The sequence below is a fragment of the Prionailurus viverrinus genome, chromosome B2 (genome assembly GCF_022837055.1).
Source record: "Prionailurus viverrinus isolate Anna chromosome B2, UM_Priviv_1.0, whole genome shotgun sequence".
Lineage (NCBI taxonomy): Eukaryota > Metazoa > Chordata > Mammalia > Carnivora > Felidae > Prionailurus > Prionailurus viverrinus.
The window spans coordinates 2,910,889-2,930,621 of NC_062565.1; the positions used below are offsets into that span (position 1 = coordinate 2,910,889).

Here is a 19,733-nt window from a genome sequence, read left to right on the forward strand (position 1 = left end):
TCTATGCTCAGCCAACTGAGCCACCCAGGTGCCCCTCCCGGAGTATTTTTAAGACCCAGATACTCTATGACTTGTACCTCTTAACCCACAAAGGGCTTTTTCTTCCTTTGAAACATAACCATGATACCATTACCACAACTAATAAAATAATTTTATAAAGTTGTTTTGAGAATACCTGACTGAAGCATTTGCTAGGGGTTCCAAATAAAAACACTGGTGCTTAGAAACCCTGAAAAGAAATGCTGATACAGGGCAGGTCTTTGATAGTACTATGAAAAATTACAACGTAAACTATTAATACTGGTGGACGTTCAAGATGAATATGTAAACAATTTGTTACATAGAAACCAAAACTTTTTTGTTATGTGTCGAGATGTATATTTATATACACATCTCCATACCTAGCATGTGCAGATATAAACACATTGATATGGGGGGCGGGGCTGAAATAACAATTACTAATATCTCAGTGATGGGACAAGTGTTTATTTTCTGCTTTTCATCCCTTACGCTTCTAGGCCAGTGTGGAGGGGGTCGAGGAAGGGCGGCGGGGCCGGTGCTGGGGGAAGGATCGTGGCCCCTTTGGGCAGGATTAAGTGAAGGACTCCTCTTCAGTCTCCCAGTCCACAAATCAGAAATGCAGATGAACAGATAGGAAGCACAGAAAGTACATGTTAAACGAATAAAGAGAAGGGGGAAAGGGAAAGCTTCACTCTGACTTATCTTGGGAGAAGCAGCAGCCACAGATTCAGGGTGCCTCCCCAAAGAGGCCCAGCAGCACCTCCCCGGCACCTGGCGAGCTGCCGCCCACCCGACACCCGCAGACTCCTCCGCGGGAAGCCAGTGACGTCCCGCAGGGCCCAAGACTTCCGGGAAATGGAGTCTGGGAGCTGGGACGATGCGGGGGCTTCTGGGAACTGTAGTTCGCAGCTGTGGGTTCAGGGCAGGCCGGGAGGGGCTCCGGCCGCTGGGACCCAGCTCGGCCTTGCGCGGAGGCCACCTCCACTTCGGAGAAGGGACGCGAGGCTCCCCGCGTTCTCACCTGTCATTACCGTTGGTGAAGGCTGCGTGTCCCCTGGCTGCACACGAAAGCAAGCTCTGGTCTACCGAAGTTCCTGGGAGATCAGCTTTGCCGCCCTTGTCTGACAACAGACCCGTGCCTCCCAGTGCGTCTGCGCAGCAGCAGCCACAGGGTAGGACCAAGAGGCTGAGACCACCGCGTGCCTGCTACTCTGGGAAACAGGAATCTTTACCAGGACGAACAAACCTGACCTACAACTTTTCAGCCTGAGATCGTGGGGAAGAAGGGTCACATGAAGGAACACATCCTAAAGCAGAGGTCGAAGCCAGTTCTCATTGCTTTCCCAGGGAAATTTAGGATTAAGGTAGATAAAACCACAAAGTCCTCTGGGAGTATCAAAGAGGTGGTGAGTGGTGGAGTTTTTTGTTTCAGAGTCTGATAGGAAGATATGGCTAACAGAAAGATGAGATTCAAGAGAAGGCGAAATCCGTCTCCAAAGGGTGAAAGGCGAAGAGCAGACATCTCGGAAGAGAACTCTGAAGAAGCCAGGGGAAAACGAACGTCTCTCTTGCTTCAGCACCGGGTGCCAGCGGAATGCATGGGACCTCTGTGACGTCACCCTCACATCAGGCCATGCAGACCACTTCTCTCCCTTTAGGCTCTGCCATGTGCCATTATAGTCTAGGAAACTCGTAAAAAAAAAAAAAAAAAATGCTGAGTTGCCTCTGATGGTTCCGGGGAAGGAACAACAAAATTACCAAATCTTACTTTGCAAAGATGCATTTCCTTGCAGGGAGGCATGGTAGAAGAGAAGTGCTTGCTCCCCAGCCCCAGACTACCTAGGTTCAAGCCCCGGCTCTAGTTTACTTGCTGTGTGACCTTGATTAAATTACTAGCCCCTACTTCGGTTTCCTCATGTTTAAAATATGGATAATATCAGGGATGGGTTTATTTATTTATTTTTGAGACAGACGGAGAACAAGCAGGGGAGGGCAGAGAGAGGGAGAGAATCTCAAGCAGGCTCCACTCTGTCAACACAGAGCCTGACACAGGGCTTGAAGTCACAGACGTGAGATCATGACCTGACCCAAAATCAAGAGTCAGGTGCTTAACTGACTAAGCTACCCACATGCCCCATGGACATCCTTCTTGGGGTTCAATAGATTCAATAAATTCATGTAAAGTTTTAGAACAGCGGCTTATAGATAAATAATGTCAGCCATCTCTTTATTGTTACAAGTTATTAAATAAGATCTGAGTATTTTTTAAGTGCCTCCACGTTTTAAATTTCTTATCAGAGCAGTCTGGTGGGATAAGTGGAAATGAAGAACAGACTCATGCTAAGTAGCTGACTTTTGTTCAGGGAGTAAGTAGCATTGCTGGGGCTGGAAGCCTCATCTCCTGGAGAATTCTTTTGACCACCACCACATGCTGTCCCTGTTCACGGCCTTCTAGCTTGTATCTATGAAGCCACAGTGATTCTGGACACACCTCAGAGTCAAGTAAGGGGTTGGGCATTCAGGCAGTCCTCAATTTATGAAAAGAAACTGACCCCTGCAAGGGCTAGAGAGAAATTTCTGAGTCCTAAGATGATCTCTGCCTGTTTCAAAACACCTAAGGAGAATGTTAAGTTCATTATTTATTTTGGTGTATACAGTATGGGGTTATTGACAGACACCTCTATGGAAAAGTAAACTGGTAGCACACTGAATTACTTGGTTATCATCTCCCTTCACACCGGAGGAAGCCTCATTCCAAAATCTTGCTGACCTGAGAACTGCAGCTACAGACGCTGACTGCTCTAAGAAAGTGTTGGGTTCTCACGTCCACAACTCAGAAAACACCTTTCCCACATTGTTATGATGGTTTGTGAGTCAAATACATCAGGGATGTTATTCACTGCATAAGCTTTAAGATTAAAAAAAAATTTTTTTAAGTTTATTTTTTGAGAGAGACAGAGCGTGAGGGGATGAGGGGCAGAGAGAGAGAGAGAGAGAGAGAGAGAGAGACAGAATCTCACCAGCAGTGAGATCATGACCTGAGCCGAAGTCGGACTCAACCAACTGAGCCACCCAGGTGCCCAGCATTTAAGATTTCACCTAGCACCCTAACTGCCAAGATTTCCTAGGAAAAATAGTTTCTAAGTTGCTGGCCTCTAGGATTTAATTTGTGGATAAAAGGGAAATTCATTTTGGCGTGGCAGTGACTGAGGCCAGGAGACCTCGTTTATCTATTCGACAGGTATTTCTGGAACGACTACTGTGTGCCAAGCACTGTTTTGTAGCTGTGGGCACAAAGGTGAACGGGAGAGACAAATTACCTGCCCTCATGTCTGATTCGGTCAGGAGGACAGGCTTTCGTCAAATAATCACGTAAGCTAGAAATTGTGAAGGAGCAAAATGACGTGGTCTGGGAAGTCACTGGAAGCTCCCAGAGGAGGGGACAGCTGAGCTGAAAGCTCACTGATAAGGAGCACATAGAAGGTTGTATTAATCATACTTCCTTATTTTCCAGATTCTCCCCCCACCCGCTGTTTTCTCCATGCTGTGGCATTTGGAACCTCAGAGCCTGGAGAGGGACTGTCCCTTCCCAGGATTAGCCACTTCCTAGTGACAGCAAACACCTTTCCCCACACAGCTTATCTTTCCTACATAAACCGAGCAACCTAGAGTCCACTGTGGCCTCCCACCTACCCCGTGGCTCACTCTCAGCCATCGCAGGTACGAGACAACTCAGGACGGCCCCTCTGCTCCCCCACTGGAAATAATTCAAATTAGCCAATTCTAAACCTGCCTTCCCTTCTCTGCCTGTTCTGTTCCACAGGAAACACGAACAAAGCTGTGCCCACATTTTCCTCCCACCTCTTCAGCCTCCAGACCAACCATGGGCCTCCCCACTGTGGCCAGGCCTGCCACTTGGGGCCTGCTCCTGGAGGCATCTGTGAATAACAAACTCTTTTCAAAGGCAATCACCTGATCTCCTGGTGTCACTGTACCTGAATAACAAGACCTACCTTTTAAAACAATAGGCAAAGAAAACAAGGAACGGTTTTGAGGCAGAGGGGCTAAGACAGGTGAGCACCTCTGAAAACCCAAGAGAAGCCCAGAGCTTCAGGAGCACAGTGGCCTGAGAGGGTAGAAAGAAGCTGGAGAGGTTAACAAGGGTCTCTACAGACGGTGGGGGCCATGTTTAGAACGCTGATCTTTGGGGACGCCTGGGTAGCTCAGTCGGTTAAGCGTCTGACTTCAGCTCACGTCATGATCTCACAGTTCATGAGTTCGAGCCCTGCATCACAGCACAGAGCCTGGAGCCTCCTTCAGATTCCGTGCCTCCCCCTCTCTCTCCCCCTCCCCTGCTTACACCTGTCTCTCTCTCAAAAATAAACATTAAAAAAAATGTTTTTAATTCAAGAATGTTATCTTTATTCAGATGGAAAACAGATTTCTGTTGGTGGAAAAGCAAACTGGTGCAGCCACTCTATGGAGTATGGAGGTTCCTCAAAAAGTTACAAATAAACTACCCAACGATCCAGCGATTGCACTACTAGGTATTTATCCAAAGAATACAAAAATAAAGATTCGGAGGGGCACATGCATCCCAATGTTTATAGCAGCATTACCGACAACAAAGTATGGAAAGAGCCCAAATGTCTGTCGACTGATGAATGGATAAAGATGTGGCATATTACTCAGCCATCAAAAAGAATGAAATCTTTGCAATCACATGGATCCAGCTAGAATTATGCTAAGAGAAATAAGCCAGTCAAGGAAAGGCACATACCATATGACTTCACTCATATGTGGAGTTTAGGGAACAAAAACCAATGAACATATGGGAAACGAGGGAAAGAGAGAGGGAAACAAAGCATAAGCGACTCTTAACAATAGAGAACCAACTGAGGGCTGATGGAGGGAGGTGGGTGGGGGATGGGCTGGATGGGTGATGGGTATCAGGAGGGCACCTGTTGGGATGAGCACAGGGTATTGTATGTAAGTGATGACATCGCTGAATCCTACTCCTGAAACCAATGCTACACTGTATGTTAATGAACTAGAATTTAAATAAAAATTTGAAAAAAAAAACAATACAAAACTGTGAAGTTTTGTGAAGTTTTGTGAAGCATGGAAGTTTTTTTGTGTGTCTCGCGTCCACGAAACACAGCCGGATCAACATTAAACCATCCTGCACACCTAGAAAACTGACTTGAGGATTAACACAACAACCTGCACAACCAGAACCACAGAACTCAGCAGGTATGCCGTGCAGTGTTTAACTGGGGGAGAGAGAGGCCACAGAGGGCAGGGAGCTGTTTTTGCTTGTGGAGAAAGGACAGAGACAGGGGGCAGGAAAAGCACCTCCCAATGAAAGCAGCTGGAGAGAAAGTGGAAGAGTGGAAACAGCCCCACAGACAGAACCAAAAAGGGAGAAATGAGAAAGGAGAGGGCTTAAATTCCATGGAGACTCTATAAAGGGGGAGCGCAGAGTCTGAAACTCCGCAGTTTGGTAAGTGGAGGTGCTCTGGTGGGAAGGGCGAATCCCAGGAGCAGAGTGAAGTCCGGGGGTCTTTGGGCCACACAGGGAGAGGTGGTGTCCCTGCTGGGAGGACATCTGGTGGAGGCTGTGTGACCTCCCCACAGGCAAGGCCCCAGTGGACCCGGGAGAACAACTACATTCGCTGGTGCCGGAACAAGGTCCTTGGGGGTGAAGCCTGGCGCCAGATGTGTGCTGTGATTTTCCATAATCCCTGAAAGGCTGACACGCTGCTGCTACACAGTCGTGTGTGCTTTTGCTGGGGCAGGCTGGCACCCGGCAGCAATCTCTGGGCATCGGCAACAGCACGGTCCCGCGAACGTTCCTGGGTGCAGCTGGCACCCGGCCACTGCTCGGTGAGACCCTCCTACAGAGGATCTGAGCAGGTACAAGCCGCAGTCCCTCAGAAATAAGAGGTCGGGAAACAGCCGCATCAGAGATAAAACTCAGGAGGGAGGTGCTGCCTGGGGCTCGGTCAGGACAGTGTAAAAGCAGGGAGTGGATGGAAGCCAGAGAGAAAGGATGGGTGCGTGACTGCTGATCAGGAAGAACAGAGTTCTGATACTAGAGACCGGGTAGCTAGGTGACGCCATTTTTGCCCCAATTGTGCATGAGCATACACACCTACAAGCACCACAACAATCCACCCCAGTAGGCTAGAAGCGCCACCTAGTGGAGAACAGAGCTGGTACACTAAGCCCCGCCCAACTGGGCCAACCTTGCTCTTCAGGAACACAGATCTCTCTGCCGGCTTAGTTTAGGGACTATAAAGCACTTCATGGTTTGACTTCTAGGGGAAAATAAAGTAATGTCAATCGTATTTCAGTCTGTTCACTGGTCCATCTATTCAATTTTTTCTTTGTCTTTTTCATTCTTTTTTCTTGAATTCATAAAGAAAACATTTATTTTTATTTTCAATTTTTATTAAAAATATTTTTATTTTTTCCTACTATATTTTTTACTTGTGTAAATTTTTTTCAAAGTCTATTTTACTTCCATCATTTCATTTTATTCTATTTCAGTGTACTCATTTTTTCAAATTTTCAAGCGATTTCTTTTTTTTTCCTTTCTCCTGTTTTCTCTAATCTATCAAGCCCCTTTCAACACCCAGACCAAAACACACCTAGGATCTAGCACTATTTATTTGATTTGTGTGTGTCGGGGGTGGGGGGGGGGTTGTTTTTAATTTTTTAATTTTAATTTTTTAACTTTAATGTTTTTTACCTCGTTAATTCCTTTTCTCCCTCCAAAATGATGAAACAAAGGAATTCACCCCAAAAGAAAGAGCAGGAAGAAATGACAGCAACACAGATACAAGCAAGATACATGAACCAGAATTTAGAATCACAATAAGAATACTAGCTAGAGTCGAAAATAGATTAGAATCCCTTTCTGTGAAGATAAAAGAAGTAAAAGCTAGTCAGGATAAAATAAAAAAGTGCTATAACTGAGCTGCAGTCACAGAGGCAAGAATGGATGAGGCAGGGCACAGAATCAGCGATATGGAGGACAAATTTATAGAGACTAATGAAGCACAAAAAAAGATGGATACTAAGGCAAAAGAGCGTGATTTAAGAATCAGTGACTCATTAAAAAGGAACAACATCAGAATCATGGTCCCAGAAGAGGGAGAGAAAAAGGGGTAGAAGGGTTATGTGAGCAAACCATAGCGGAAAACTTTCCTTACCTGGGGAAAGACACAGACATCAAAATCCAGAAGGCACAGAGGGCTCCCATTAGATTCAACAAAAACCGACCATCAACAAGGCATATCATAGTCAAATTCACAAAACACTCAGGCAAGGAAAGAATCACAAAAGCAGCAAGGGGAAAAAAGTCCTTAATCTACTAGGGAAGACAGATCAGGTGTGCAGCAGACCTATTCACAGAAACGTGGCCCGCCAGAAAAGAGAGGCAGGATATATTCAATGTGCTGAATCAGAAAAATATGCAGCCAAGAATTCATTATCCAGCAAGGCTGTCATTCAAAATAGGAGAGATTAAAAGCTTCCAAAGCAAAAATTAAAGGAGTTTGGAACCACTAAACCAGCCCAGCAAGAAATTTTAAGGGGGCTCTCTGAGGGGAGAAAAGACTGAATAAATAAATAAATAAATAAATAGATAAATACCAAAACCAACAAAGACTAATAAGGACCAGAGAACACCAGCAGAAACTCCAATTCTACAAGCAACATAATGGCAATACATTCATAACTTTCAGTACTCACTCTAAACGTCAATAGACTAAATGCTCCAATCAAAAGACATAAAGTAACAGAAAGGATAAGACACTAAGATCTATCCATATGCTGTTACAAGAAACCCACTTTAGACCTAAAGACACCTTCAGATTGAAAGTAAGGGAATGAGAACCATCTATCATGCTAATTGTTGACGGAAGAAAGCCAGAGTAGCCATACTTATATCAGACAATCTAGACTTTAAAGACTGTAACAAGAAATGAAAAGGGTATTATATCATAACTAAAGAGCCTATCCACAAAGAAGACCTAACAATTGTAAACATTTATGCTCCAAATGTGACACCCAAATATATAAATCAATTAATCACAAACATAAAGAAACTCATTGATAATAATACCATAATAGTAGGGGACTTCAACATCCCACTTACAACAATTGGACAGATCACCTAAGCAGAAAATCAGTAAGGAAACAATGACTTTGAATGACACACTGTACCAGATGGACTTAACAGATATATTCAGAACATTTCATCCTAAAGCTGCGGAATATACATTCTTTTCCAGTGCACATGGAATGTTCTCCAGAATAGACCACAAACAAATCAGCCCTCAAAAAGTACAAAAAGATAGAGATCATACCATGCATGTTTTCAGACCACAACACTATGAAACTCGAAAATCAACCACAAGAAAAAATTTGGAAAGGTAACAAATACTTGTGAGACTAAAGAACATCCTACCAAAGAATGAATGGGCTAACCAAGAAGTTAAAGAGGAAATTAAAAAGTAAAAGGAAGCCAATGAAAATGACAACACCCCAGCCTAGGACCTCTGGGATGCAGCAAAGGCAGTCATAAAAGGGAACTATATAGCAATGCAAGCCTTCCTAAAGAAGGAAGAAAGGTCTCAGATACACAACCTAACCTTATACCCTAAAGAGATGGAAAAAGAACAGCAAATAAAACCCAAAAACAGCAGAAGACAGGAAATAATCAAGATTAGAGCAGAAATTAATGCTATCAAAACAAAAAACAAAAAACAAAACAAAAAAAAAAACCAGTAGAACAGATCAATGAAACCAGAAGCTGGCTCTTTGAAAGCATTAACAAAATTGATAAACCACTAGCCAGTTTGGTCAAAAAGAATAAAGGAACCCAAATAAATAAAACCAAGAATGAAAGAGAAGAGATCACAAGCAACACAGCAGAAACACAAACAATAATAAGAGAATATTATGAGCAATTATACGCCAATAAAATGGGCAATCTGGAAGAAATGGACAAATTCCTAGAAACATATACACTACCAAAACTGAAACAGTAAGAAATAGAAAATTTGAACAGACCCATAACCAGTAAAGGAATCGAATTAGTCATCAAAAATCTCCCAAAAAACAAGAGTCCAGGGCCAGATGGCTTTCCAGGGGAATTCTACCAAACATTTAAGGAAAAGTTAACACCCATTCTCTTGAAGCTTTACAAAAAATAGAAATGGAAGGAAAACTTCCAAACTCTTTCTATGAAGCCACCATTATCTTGATTCCAAAACCAGACGAGACCACACTAAAAAGGAGAACTATAGACCAATTTCCCTGATGAATGTGAATGCAAAAATCCTCAACAAGGATTTTGGATCAACAGGATCCAAGAATACAACAAAAAAGTATTCGCCACAACCAAGTGGGATTTGTACCTGGGATGCAGGGCTGGTTCAATATCTGCAAAACAATAAATGTGATTTATCACATCAATAAGAGAAAGGACAAGAACCATATGCTCCTCTCAACAGATGCAGAGAAAGCATTTGACAAAATACAGCATCCTCTCTTGATAAAAACCCTCAAGAAAGTAGAGATAGAAGGATCATACCTCAAGATGATAAAAGCCATATATGAAAGAGCCAGCACTAATACCATCCTCAATGGGGAAAAACTGAGAGCTTTCCCCCTAAGGCCAGGAACAAGACAGGGATGTCCACTCTCACCACCACTGTAGAACATAGTATTGGAAGTCTTAGCCTCAGCAATCAGACAGCACAAAGAAATAAAAACCATCCAAATCGGCCAGGTGGAGGTCAAACTTTCACTCTTTGCAGATGACATGATACTCTATATGAAAACCCAAAAGATTCCACCAAAAAACTGCTAGAACTGATCCATGAATTCAGGAAAGCTGCAGGGTATAAAATCAATGCACAGAAATCTTTTGCATTCCTATACACCAACAATGAAGCAACAGAAAGAAATCAAGGAATCAATCCCATTTACAATTGCACCAAAAACCATAAAATACTTAGGAGTTAAATCTCACCAAAGATATAAAAAAATCTATATACTGAAAACTATAGAAAGCTTATGAAAGAAACCGAAGAAGACACACACAAAAAAATGGAGAAATATTCCCTGTTCCTGGATAGGAAGAACACATATTGTTAAAATGTCAATACTACCCAAAGCAATCTACATATTCAATGCAATCCCTATCAAAATAACACCAGCATTCTTCACAGAGCTAAAACAAACAATCCTCAAATTTATATGGATCCAGAAAAGACCCCAAATAGCCAAAGCAATCTTGAAAAAGAAAACCAAAGCCGGAGGCATCACAATCCTGGACTTCAAGCTGTATTACAAAGCTGTAATCATCAAGACAGTATGACACTGGCACAAAAACACTCAGTTCAATGGAACAGAATAGAGAATCCAGAAATGGACCCACAAATGTATGGCCAACGAATCTCTGACAAAGCAGGAAAGAATATCCAATGGAAAAAGACAGTCTCTTCAGCAAGTGGTGCTGGGAAAACTGGACAGCGACATGCAGAAAAATGAACCTGGACCACTTTCTTACACCAGACACAAAAATAAACTCAAAATGGATGAAAGACCTAAATGTAAGACAGGAAGCCATCAAAATCCTCCAGGAGAAAGCAGGCAGAACCTCTTTGATCTTGGCTGCAGCGACTTGTTACTCAACACGTCTCCAGAGGCAAGGGAAACAAAAGCAAAAATGAACTATTGGGACTTCATCAAAGTTAAAAGCTTCTGAACAGCAAAGGAAACAATCAGCAAAACTAAAAGGCAATCAACGGAATAGGAGAAGATATATGCAAATGACCTGTCAGATAAAGGGTTAGTATACAAAATCTATCAAACTCAACACCCCAAAAATAACCCAGTGAAGAAATGGGCAAAAGACATGGATAGACACTTCTCCAAAGAAGACATCCAGATGGCCAACTGACACATGAAAAAAGGCTCCACATCACTCATCACCAGGGAACTACAAATCAAAACCACAATGAGATAGCACCTCACACCTGTCAGAATGGCTCACATTAACAACTCAGGCAACAACAGATGTTGGCAAGGATGCAGAGAAAGAGGAATCTTTTTGCACTGCTGGTGGGAATGCAAACTGGTGCAGCCACTCTGGAAAACAGTATGGAGGTTCCTCAAAAAATTAAAAATAGCACTACCCTACGACCCAGCAATCGCACTACTAGGTATTTATCCAAGAGATACAAGTGTGCTGTTTTGAAGGGACACAGGCACCCCAATGTTTATAGTAGCACTGTTAACAGTAGCCAAAGTAGGGAAAGAGCCCAAATGTCCACTGACAGATGAATGGATAAAGAAGATGTATTGTGTATATGTGTGTGTGTACATATATATGTATATACCCATTTTATGTATGTACGTGTGTATAAAATATATAAACACATACATACACACACATACATACATACAATGGAGTATTACTCGGCAATCAAAAAGAATGAAATCTTGCCATTTGCAACTATGTGGATGGAACTAGAGGGTATTATGCTAAGCAAAACTAGTCAGAGAAAGACAAATATATGACTTCACTCATATGAGGGCTTTAAGACACACATGAACACAAAGGAAGGGAAGCAAAAATAATATAAAAACAGGGAGGGGGACAAAACGTAAGAGACTCCTAAATATGGAGAACAAACAGAGGGTTACTGGAGGGATTGTGGAGGGGGGATGGGCTAAATGGGTAAGGGGCATTAAGGAATCTACCCCTGAAATCATTGTTGCACTATATGCTAACTAACTTGGGTGTAAATTAAAAAATAAATAAAATAAAATAAGAAAATTAATAACTCTGGTAGCACTAGGAAATAATAGCCTCTCACATAACTCAACTTTCTTCACCTAAGGTACTTTCTGCTTTCAATCTAAAATGGTCTTAGTACCTTATTTGTTTGTTGTTTACAGTATTTATATTATTTCTATATATGTTCTCTCATTGGAGCTACATAATATCCCGGTTCACATTTTCTTGTTTATATATTTTTTAAATTTTACAAGTATTTGTTTTGTTGCTTGGTGAACTGGGGAGACCCCAGGCCCTGAGTCCATCCCAAAGATGTCGCTGAAGGTTCTTGGTCTCCTCATGAGAAAGAATTCAAGGACACATTACGTGATGTGCAGTGATACAAGCAGCAAAACTTATTAAAGTGAAAGGACACTCTTTACATGTGAGAACAGGTGAATGAGAGAGAGAGAGAGAGAGAGAGAGAGAGAGCGAGCGAGCTGGTGCCCTGGGGTTGGGTTTCATTTTTTATTGACAGTTGTTAACAAGGGGGTGTGTGATATCCATTATTTGAGGTGAGGATTTCTTGGAAGGGTTTTGTACCTTACCTATTATTTGATTGGGGGTTTCCAGCCTACTTTGTTAGTCATCATGGGCCTGTGGCTTGTTCTGGAATGCTGTGTAGACAGGCCTCTGAGTTTCCCAAAGGTGACCATGACTTCCTCTTGGCCGACCTCCACGCACCTTGTTGGAACCTAACTAACTCACTTTAACAAGCTGAATTGGCATCCAAATAATACCCATATATTATGATTTAGTTTGTCTCTTGCGACTTTTTAATCCATGAAGTCTTCTTCCATGTATTTTTTTCTTGCAATTTTTTATTGAATTAGCTATGTTGTTTGTCAGTGTTTCCTATCGTTGTACTAGATTTTGCTGGTTGTATTTCCACAGTGTCATTTAATAGATTTATTTTGTCCCTGTGTTTCCTATAAATCAATAGGTCCAAGAGGTTTGATCAGATATATCTATATTATTTATATCTTTATCTTTATGCTTTTTATATTTATATATAATTTATAAATACATTTAATATTTAAATGTTTATTTGTTTTGAGAAAGACAAAAAGCATGAGTGGGGAAGGGGCAGAGAACCAGGGAGAGAGAGAGTCCCAAACAGGCTCCTCGCTGTCAGCACAGAGCCTGACGCGGGGCTCAAACTCACAAACCGTGAGATCACGACTTGAGCCAAAGTCAAGAGTTGGTTAACTATCCCACTTTGGCTCAGGTTATGATCTCACAGTTTGAGAGTTCGAGCCCTGCCTCAGGCTCTGTGCTGACAGCTCAGAGCCTGGAGCCTGTTTCAGATTCTGTTTCCCTCTCTCTCTGCCCCTCCCCTGCTCGCACTCTGTCTCTCTCAAAAATAAAACAAAAACATTAAAAAATAATAAATATATCTATATCGATTTTAAGGGGCAAGGATACTTCATAGGTGGTGTTGCATACCTCTATCAGAGGCACGGAATGGCAATGCTGTCAGCCACTGATGATCATTGCCTCCATCAATTCCTTATCTCTTGATTTAGTTCGGATTTTAAATATTTGTCTACCTTATTTCTCTTGATGTATTATTTGTTGTATTTATTCGTTCTTCTGTTCCTTGTAGTCTAGTCTTCATTTCTGAAATTATTTTTTTCAATTCTTTCTTGAGTTTTGTTCTTTTCCAAACTTTTGTATTTCTGATTGTGATATCATAAAAAGAAATTTGTACTTGGTCTTTGCCTCAGTCCCAGAGCTCCTAAAAACCCTTGTAATTTGCTCAGTAATAAAAACAACAGAAGCAACTACTTTTATATTTCATTTTTGTCCCCAGCTCCAGAAACAAGCTCCAGAATGAAAAACATGAAGGAGCATCTTTTGTTATTCACAAAAGCCCCATTCGACCACCTTGAGTTAATGTTAATGAAGTGAAGATCTTTAGGGGCCGGAAGCCCCCAAGGATGGGCGTGCTGGTTGTCAGGGGAACCAACCAGGTGGCCAGAGAGTTGGAACTTTCAGTCCCACTCCCATCTTCCAAGTAGGGGGAGGGGGGCTAGAGGTTGAGTTAATCACTAATGGCCAGGGACTTAACCAATGGTGCCAAGGTAATGACTCCATTAAAACCCCAACCTAAGGCGTTCCGGGAACTTCCAGGTTGGTGCGTACATCAAAGTACCAGGAGAGGGCATGGAAGCTCTGTGCCCCTTCCCACATACCTAGCCCTACACATGTCCATCCAGCCACTCCTGCCTTGTGTCCTTTGATCAGTACTTACACAGCAGCGTGGTGTTACTTACTTCGAAGTCTTCCAAACCTCTTTCCTTGTCATTGCTTTGCTAAATCAGTACTCCTGGGATTAACAATACAATAATACCAGGGTTTGCAACCATAATTCCTTCCAGAAACATGCTTGTAATCCAAAGCACTTGTGTATCCAAGTGAATTTCCCCAAAAGAAATAATGGAAACTCGGATGACTCATTCCACAACCAGAAATATTCATATAAAAATGACTACAATATTGTAATATAATACAAAAAAAATCAAGAAAATATAAAGAAAAATAAACAAATTAACCTGCACTTCCCTTTGAAAACTTTCACGGCTGGTGTGAGGGAGGCCAGAGAGAGGAGGGTTCTTGTGTAGAAAGACTTTCACTATCACTGACAGAATCACTGCCACCTGTTGGCTCAACGGAATCTTTCTCTGCATGGGGGCCATTGTATACGCTCGCAGGGATGCTGACTACAGTGCAGTGTCGATAAACTCTTGTCATATACTGTATTTAATGTAACTGGCGACGAGGCAGCAGAGGAAAGGGTCTATATCTGCAGGCAGCCTGACCTAGAATGAAGCAAAGCATTCCTAAGCTCACTTTTCTGGAAAAGCAAAAGACTGTCCACAGGTTCTTGGAAGTAACAAAAAATACACTAGTGCCAGTTACGGGCACCTTCCAATGTGCTGAAAAATCACTGATTTGTGCCAAACACCTTGGCCTCAGACTGTGCATCTGAGCATGGGAGATGATCACCCACAACCCCGGGGAAGGAGGGAGAGGGGGAGGGAGGGGGAGAGAGAGAGAGAGAGAACACTATTGGCTCAGTTGTGATCATGTGACATTTGGTGTTCTGTACGACTGGTATTCCAAGACATCCCTTGTTTAAATTTATTAGAAACGTTTGCTCATCTTGCAGAACATTCGCAGAACAAGTTACTCGCAATCCAAGGTTTTACTGTATATCAAATAATCTGTGCAGAAGTTGCCCTCAGTTCCTCACAAAGAGCTCACTACGAGGAATAAATGTGTGGGGTGGTGATTATAATACTTCTGAGGTCTTGATGCATAAGACTGTGGACTAGGAAAGTTAAGTGCACGCAAATTGGTCTTTGAATAGCTAACACTCTTTTATCTGAACAATGGAAAAGTCCCAGATACATTTTAATTAGGTTTCACAAGATGATAAATATGACTGACCTTGTTTTGTTCTCATATCAGTTTGTTCCCCACAGTTATGTTCTGTCTGTCACTTATTCTGCAAACTTCTCAGTCATCATTACTCCAAACATTTCTTCTGGTCCTTTGTCTCTTTCTCCTCCTGGTATTCCCATTAAGTATGATACACTTTTTTTGGTAACTGCCTGACAGTTCTCGAATATTCTGTTTTGCTCTTTGTATTCTTTTTTTCTCTTTGCTCTTCAGTCTGGGAAGTTTCTACTAACATATATTCAAGCTCGATGATTCTTTGCTTGGCTGTGTCCAGTCTACTGATGGGCCTATCAAAACTACTCTTCATTTCTTTACAGTGCTTTAGAATTCTAGCATTTCCTTTTGATTCATTCTTAGAGTTTTTGCTTACATTATCCATCTGTTCTTTTATGCTGTCTCTTTTTTTTTTAATTTTTAAATATTTATCTTGAGAGAGAGAGCAAGCGAGCAGGGGAGGGGCAGAGAGAGAGAGACAGAATCCCACGCAGGCCTCACAGCGTCACTGTGGAGACCGATGCGAGGCTTTGAACTCATGAACTGTGAGACATGACCTGAACCAAAATCAAGAGTCGAATGCTTAACTGACTGAGCCACCCAGGTGTCCTTTATGTTGTCCCTTTTAAAGCTCTTAACATATTCATCATATCTTAAATTCCTGGTCTGATAATCCCAAAATCTTTGCCATACTGGAATCTGCTTCTCATCAACACTTGCTTAGTCTCTTTAGCCTCGTCTTGTGCTTTGTGGTATACCTTGTAATTTTCTATTGAAATCCAGATACAATATATTGGGTAAAAGGAACTGAAGTAAACAGGCCTTTAGTGTGTGGGATTTTATGTTTGTGTGGCTAGGAGTTCGACGGTGTTTAATATTTTCTTCAGCCATAGGTGTCAGAGGCTAATTTCCTCTCTGTCCTTGTTTTTGTCTCCTCTGTTGTCCTTGGGTTTCCCTAGAGACTGTTTCTTAAATATGGCCTGAGTCTTATTATGAAAGCAGGCAGTTAGTTAGGCTCTGACAGGATGTCTGGAGGCCAGCAAAGAGGAAGCCATGCCCAGCTGTGGGGAGGGTCAGAGGTCTGTCCGGGCAGCATTCATGAGAAGCCCCATCACACCAGATGGGCCCAAGATGGCAGATGCCATGACAAAAAACCCTTGACCAAAAACAGAAAAGACACAAAACCTTGCTTCCAAGAAATCCACCGCTCCACCACCACCATGCACAACTGTCAATAAAAGACAGAAACCTAAACCCCAAGGGCACAGCTCACTCTCCCTGGAGCTCACCCACTCTCACAACTTGAGAGTGTACCTTCATTAGAATAAACGCCCTCTTGCGTTGCTCATCCACTGCGTTGTCTGCCCTTTCTCATGACAAGACCAAGAGCATTCGGTGATGGCTTTGGGGCAGGCTGGGTTGAGGTCTCAGGGCCCGGAGTCTCCCCTGTTCACCTAGTAACATTACAGCTTTTTCATGTGTAATCCCCTGTTATCATACAGGAACCACACTGACATGTGGTAAGATGTCAGGGTGGGTGGGGAAGTGTTCTCTAATCTATGGTTAGGCATCAGTCTTTTAGTGTGCTTGTGACCTGGGCTGGGACTGTCACAAGTACTTCTCAGTACTCCTCCTCCCTTTTAAGAGAGACAGGAAGGCAAGAGGGGGCTAGGATTGGGAACTTCCCTTCCCCCATGTAGCCAGACTCTAGTGAAACGGTTTTCTTTGAGGGCATTTGTTAAGGAGAATGGAATAGCTCTGGCTGTATTTCAAAATCACTGCTTCCAGCGGGGAAAGGATTTTTCTCAGATCTTCACAGTGAGAAGGGCTCCTGGAGGTAACCTTTATAATAATGCATAATGCAGGGCTCCACAAAGGTCGGACCCCCCGGTTTTTTAATTCTCAAGTTAGACCATGCTCAGTCTTCAGGAATTAGTCAATCAGCCTGTACTTAATCCCATCAGTAACTGGTTCCAGCCTCAGTTTCTGCTCTTGGTAAGTTATGATGTTCCGTGTCTGCCTATCTGTCTCTCCAGTTTTCAGGTGGTATTTGCCCCGTGACTGCAATTCTCTGATGAATCGAAGAAGAGTTGCTAATTTTCAGTTTCTGTAGCTTTACTTGTGGGGAGGATGGGAATGATAACTTCCAAGTTCTTTACATGTTGGATTGGAAACCAGAAGTATGTGTTGTGTGTTACAGAGTTTTGATGCTGTGTAAGAACAGAACTGCTTCTGAGATTTTTCTCTGTTGCTGTGAAAGACATAAACTCTGAGTGAAGATCCTTCCATATTTGGCAGACTGATAGGGCTTCTCACTAGTATTTATTTATTCCTTGATGTTAATAGATGACACAAGACCAAAAGATTTCCCACACTGATGAGATAATGTTTTGAACCTGTATGTGTCAAGTCATAGTGGGAGATGAGTTACACTTTGCTGGGGAGGAAGAATCTCCTGTCCCCTTCAAGGTCCTTCTAGCTGAACTAGGAATCAAATTGACATGAGACACATGTGACAGGAGAAAATCAAATTTAATAGTGTACATACAGGGAATCCACACAGACATGACATTCCAAAGACAGCCACGCAAAATGAGAGACACATGTCATTCTCAACTAAGGAGAAAGGAGTAGAGGTCTGGGACTCAAAGGGCAGGAATGCAATTCTCAGGAATAATGAAAAAGAGTACAAGTTTGGTAAACAAACATTTGCTGGTAAATGAATGGGACACAGAGAAGACGCTTGTCAAATAGGTCTTGCTAGGTTCCTCCCTGTCCCACCATACCTAGTTTATATCACAGTGTACTTACCCACGGCGACAGCTCTCTTCCCGGAGAAGGACCTCTATCTAAATTATTCTTAGGCTGTTGTTGGGGAAGGTAAATAGCTTTTCCTGAATCTGCTGGGTTTTGATTGCTTTTGAACTCAAAACGTTCTTCCTGCCAAAGTGGCCCATCTCGCGGCGGCCTGCTGCTGGCCCCTACAGCTTAAAGGTCTCCTCCTGTTCACAACATTTGTACAGCCTTTTCCGGCATCAGTGGTTGATGTTTGACAAGGTGTGCGGAGCAAGTGAAGGCCTTCCCATATTAATTTCATCTGTTTGGTTTTTCTCCAGCATGATATATTATGTGCTGAATAAGCCATGCGTTTTGGTCGAAAGAGTTCTCCTACCCTTATTGAGTAAGATGTGAACTGTGACAAGTGTTCTTGCATTTACTGAATTCATATGGTTTCTCCCCAGTATGAGCTCTGATGTAGTAAGATAGAAAGGAGGGAGAAGAAGTGGGAGAGAGGGACACAGGAAGGGCGAGGTATGGAGGGTAACAGAGAAAGGGAGAGAAGAAAGACATCTGTCAAAAAATGTTCCCACATTCACTGACTATATACGAATTCTATTTTGCACAGGAAGGAAGGTACTTCAACGAAATGCCTTTTCCCATGCAGTGTGTTCATAGGGCCTCGTCCCCGTACGGATTATGTGACACTGACTCAAGATAGGCATGCTGGGTAAAGGATCTGCCACATTCAATGCACGCATAAGACCTCTCTTCTTCTTCTTTTTTAATGTTTATTTTTGAGAGGGTGAGACAGAGCATGAGCAGGGGAGGGCAGAGAGAGGAGACACAGAATCCGAAGCAGGCTCCAGGCTCTGAGCTGTCAGCACAGAGCCTTACAGGGGGCTTGAACCACAAACCATGAGAACATGACCTGAGCCAAAGTCGACGCTTAATCGACTGAGCCACCCAGGTGCCCCCAAGACCTCTCTTCTTATGGCTTCTCTGATGATAAATAAGGACTCTGTCTTTTTTTTTATCTTGAATGAGACTGGAATGGTGTACAAGTCTTTCCTATAGTCATTACAACAGTATGTTTTCTCTTCAGTAAAAAACGATCTGATGTTTCATTGCCTTTGAATTCCATGTGAAGCTTTTCTCATATATGGTACAATTAATGAGATCTGTCCGTAAGAACCCTCCGTTGTTCAGTGAATACTGCCTTAGCTTTTCCAAAACCCATCACTTTCATACTGCTGCTCCACCGTGGGGTTTTTAGGTAAGTGGTAATTTTTGTGAAGCCCCTTTCTTCGACAAGGCACTTTCTTGTGATGTGTTCCTACACAATTCCTTCTAAGCTTTGCTAGTCTCCCCAACACGAGATTCTTCATACAGAGGGTGCTGAGGAAGGTTTTCAAAGTATCTCTCTGGGACTGCTTATTCAGTAATGCTCTGCCTCTGCTCTGAAATCACTGACTCCGCCTAAGTTCTCATCCCTGAATCTGAAGCAAACAAAAAGACAAAGACCAACTTTTCTGTGTGTTCATTCCTTAGGCGCTTCCTCTTTCAGGTAATGAAAACACAGCAGTAAATACGATGAATAAAAATCTCTCCTCTCATG

The 19,733-nt window shown here is 42.6% G+C and overlaps 1 long non-coding RNA gene across 1 annotated transcript; it reads right to left on the minus strand.

Moving 5' to 3' along the window:
* Positions 1-466: 466 nt before the first annotated feature.
* Positions 467-1,533, minus strand: LOC125165529 (uncharacterized). Its single transcript, XR_007152151.1, has 2 exons — positions 1,043-1,533; positions 467-616 (listed from the first exon to the last, which is right to left on the minus strand). It is a non-coding gene; the product is annotated as an uncharacterized LOC125165529 (long non-coding RNA).
* Positions 1,534-19,733: the final 18,200 nt, after the last annotated feature.